Below are 4,427 nucleotides of genomic sequence, written 5' to 3'. Positions count from 1 at the left end.
GCCTCCCCAGCCGCAGGAAGCGGCCCGGCCCCCGCCAACCGCCGCCGAGCCGCGCCCGCCCCTTCCGCCCCCGGAGCCACCGCCTCAGCGCGGCCCGGCCCCCAGGCCGTGAGAGGGAGCCCCCAGCAAGGGGCAGAGCCGCCGCAGGTACCGGGCTCCGCGGGTGCTGGCGGAGAATCAGAACGGGCAGCGCTGGGAGAGGGATTTAAAATGACACCGGGTCCAGGCGTGCGCCCTGCGCGGCCGCTGGAAGCGCTAAAGCAGCGCCAGGTCCAGACGCCTCCTAAACAGCGACTCCAGCACCTCCCTGGGCAGCCTGTTCAATGCCTGACCACCCTGACAGTGATTTTTATTTTCTGATCTCTAAGCTGAACTGCCCTGTCTCAGCTGGGCAGTTCTTGTTCTCCCAGCGGCACAGCCCGAGCCCAGCTGGCTGCACCCTCCTGTCAGGTGGCGATAGCGATGAGCTCCTCCCTGAGCCTCCTCTTCTCCAGGCTGAACACCCCCAGCCGCTCCTCGGGTGTTTTCCAGACCCTTCACCAACCTTGTCCCCCTTCTCCCGGCACACTCCAGCACCTCAATGTCCTTTTTAAAGTGAGGGACCCAGAACTGAATGCAGCCTCACCAATGCCGAGTACAAAGGGATGATCACTTCCCTGGGCCGCCTATCCCTCCATAATTCCAGATTAACACCACTTCTCATTCGCTGTGGGTGATGCATTTCTCAATGTGCCCGAACTTGGCACACGGTGTGATTCTGGGGTTGCCCTGTGCATGAGGAGACCTCATTCATGTGTATAAATATCCAAAGGGGAGATGCCAAGATGCTCTTAGTGGTGCCGGCCACTGGGAGGAGATCCACAGAAAGTTCCACATGAATACAAGGAAGAACTTTACTGTGCAGTGATCAAGCACTGGAACAGATTGCCCAGAGAGGTTGTGAAGTCTCCCTGGGCAGACATCCCAGACCTGCCTGGTTACAAAGCAAGGCCATGTTCTGAAATGGCCCTGCTTGAGCAGGGAGGTGGCACCAGATGACCCTCACTGCTCCCTTCCAACCCCACCCATTCTGCTATTCTGTGCAGGGCCACGAGCTGGATTTGGATGATCACTGTGGATCCATTCCAACTCAGGATATTCTGTAATTCTGTGAACTTCTGGCTTTCCTCTTAACATGGATGACCATGTGTCCCTGTAAGGTGACAGTGCCCAGTGCCTGCCTATGGCCTGCTGGGTTCCTTAGTCCTTAGAACCTCCAAGGCTGGCAGGATCACAACTGGAAGAGGAGCAGATATTTGGAAGTAGCTGGATAACAATGCCAGCTGAAGTGTTTTCATCCAGACAGCAATGAATTCCATTCAGGATGACAACCAGCCACAAGGTGCCTCAGGCCCACCAAAGGCTCCTGTGGCTCTTCCACTGCTTATGCCCTCTTCTTCTTGCCTGCCACCCTCCCAGAGGTGTTCCCAGGCATCCCAAAGGCCAGGAATCTGTCTCCTTAAACATGACAGAGCATGCCCATGCATCAGATGTGTCACTGAAACTCAGCAAAATTCCTGCTAGGAGCAGCCAACTTCTGGAATCTTCTTAAATGAATTTTATTGTTCCTGAGGCACGTGCCCTTTTGGTAGGAAGGGCATCCAAGGGAGGAGCAGCAAGGAAGGCAGGGGTCAGCCAGGCTGCTGTCTGTGAGCTTCTAGAATGTGTGTATGCTCTGGGAGACATGGGAGAATTGGGGTGGCAGAGAGCAGGCACCCCACATTCCAGGAGGAGGCCAACGTTCCTGGGGCACAAAAACCTCCACACCTTGTCCTTGCCCAGGTGGACATGTCCTGGCTGCTCTGCAGGGCCTGGAAAACTCTGGGCATACTGGGCCTGGCTCATATTGCCCCCAGCATCTGGAGAAATGTGCAGAAAAACCAGAGATGGGCAAGCAATCTAAATCAGTCCCACAGGAAGGGACGGGTTTGTGGGGTGCAGGTAAGGCCTGGCCCTGTCATTTCAAGGGATGGGGACAGCCAGCTTGACATTCCACAAGGACAGATTGCCAAAGTGCACCTTCCCATGTTCCCAACTGCACAAGATGAGGGCCAAAGCCATGGTGATGCTCAGGACCAAAACCATGATGCTGATGTTTGGGGCTTTTTTTATCACCTTTACCTGCAGGAGCTCCAGCACCAGCACTAGCAGAGAAGAAGGGCAGAAGGAGTTTGGAAAGCCCCTTGAGGAGGGACATAGCTTAGAGCCAAACTCAGGAGAAGGCAAAAAGCTCCTCTCCCAGCGGGGAAATATTTCAAATTCACAGACTGGCTGGGGTTGGAAGGCTCGTGGCAGCTTGGTTTGTCCAAGCCCATGCTCAACTGGGGTTGTCTCAAAGCAGTTGCTCATAAACTTCTGCAGTTTTGATATCTCCAAGAAAGAAACTCCACAACCCCTCTGAACAAGCCATTCAGAAAGGTGCCAGTGCTCCATTACTCTCCCAGCAGATGTTTCCTTATGTTCAGAGGGAGCCCCTTCTTTTTCAGGTTGTGTCCATGTCCAACCACTGGCTGTCTTTTCACCTTCCCTCCTGCTATTTTTATACATTAATAGGATTCCCCCTCTGCCTCCTCCAGCCTGAACAATCCCACATGTCCTAATCTTTCCCCACAGGAGAGATCTTCCAATCCTTTCATCATCAATGGACTCTCACCAGTAGCTCCTGTACTGGAGAGCCCAGAACTGGACACAGCACTCAGGTCTGGCTTCATCTGAGCAGAGGGGAAGGATCACCCTAACCCAAAACTTCCCCTAAAGCAGCTCAGGATGCCATTAACCCTCTGCTAATGGACAACCAGGACCCTCCCAGCCTTCCCTGTGCATTCCAGGTGTCCCAGCACGTACTGGCACGTGGGATCATTCTTCCCCAAGTGCAGGACTTTGCAATTCCCTTTACTGAACATTGAAAGGTTTGTGTCAGCCCATTTCTCCATCATGCAGGTCTTCAGTGAAGGTGTCAGATGGGCTGGACCTAGTGACATGAGTTACTGGTGTTCCACCAGACCTCACACCACTGATCACCAGAGACTGGGACCAGTCTTTCAGCCAGTTTTCCCACCAGTTACTGGTCTTCCACCTGACCTCACACCACTCATCACCACAGTCTGGGACCAGTCTTTCAGCCAGTTTTGCATCTACCTCTGGGTTTTTCCAGCCTGTACATCACCACTACCAGGAGGTTACAGGAGATCCTACCAAATGCCTGACTCAAGCCAAGGCAGACAACTTGCCCTGCTCTTCCCCCACCCACCCAGGCAGTCATTCCTTCAGAGGGTTATCAAGTCCTTTAAGCCTGACTTCCCCTTTTTGCACTCATGCTGACATCAAGTGTTTTGCCACAAATCCCTTTGCCAAAAGTGTCCCCCTTGCCTGACACCCTGCTGGTGCTAATGCCACCCTGCCTGTGAGGGCTTTTGATGGCTGTCACTTATTCAAGGCACTGGGAAGGGCTGGACTTGTCCAGCTCTGCTGTTCTGAGAGCAGAGGGGTTTCACAACAGCACCCCAAGCCACATGAGCACCAGGACATGCAGAGTGTGACATATTGAGTCTTGACGCATTTTGGGGTGCATGTGTGTGGGGAAAGGCACAGGTCAGGCCTTGCCCTGGTGAGGCAATGCCCTGCTCTGCACATCCTCCATCCCTACAGTTTGTATGCCAACCCTGAGGGGCTGCCAGTCCCTGGCACAGCAGAGGCAATGCTCCACACCCGCCCCTGCAGCCCCAACCAAGCTCCCCAGTGGCCAAATGACTGGAAAACCCACCTGGGGAAACGGCTCAGGATGGCTAAGGAGTAGATAAAGCTGAACTTGAGGTGAGCACAGGTCTTGACCCTATCTCCTTTTGGAGTTTTCATCAAAAGAAACACCTCTGGTAGCTATATGTGTCCTCTTTTCTATATTTTCTTGCTTTCTTCAATTCCCTCCTGTTGGAATTCATGAATAATTTAAAATTGAATGGGCCTAAAGTTTGCAAAGTTGAATGGGCCAATTGAATTCTCTGAGGTGTTTTATGTTTAGTGTGTGCTACTCTAAACCTTCAGTCAGTTCTTTGATTTTCTAAATTTGCCATTTGGTTGTTTTCACCTCTTGAGAGTACCTTGTCAGTATTTCTCCTGTGCATCTAAAGCAGAGCACATCAACAACCACCAGCCCTTTTAGAGCCTTGTCAGGTGACTTTTTTGGGGCCTTACAGTGGGGGGAACCAGCCAAAAGACAGAGCTGCTGCCTCCTTCTTCACCAAGGGACTGATCTGTGCCAGCAGCTTTGCTCTGCCAGGTCTGGCTTAGACTTGCAGAATTAAGACAAGGTTGGCCAAGCCTGTTTCTATCCTGGGACTGCAATCAGCACCAAACAGGAGACAACACCAGCATCCATTTATTCTGTCTTT

The sequence above is a fragment of the Ammospiza caudacuta genome, chromosome 7, assembly GCF_027887145.1.
Source record: "Ammospiza caudacuta isolate bAmmCau1 chromosome 7, bAmmCau1.pri, whole genome shotgun sequence".
NCBI classification, from domain to species: Eukaryota; Metazoa; Chordata; class Aves; order Passeriformes; family Passerellidae; genus Ammospiza; species Ammospiza caudacuta.
The sequence above is the reverse complement of the archived record's forward strand: the minus strand, read 5'-3'. Positions refer to the sequence as shown.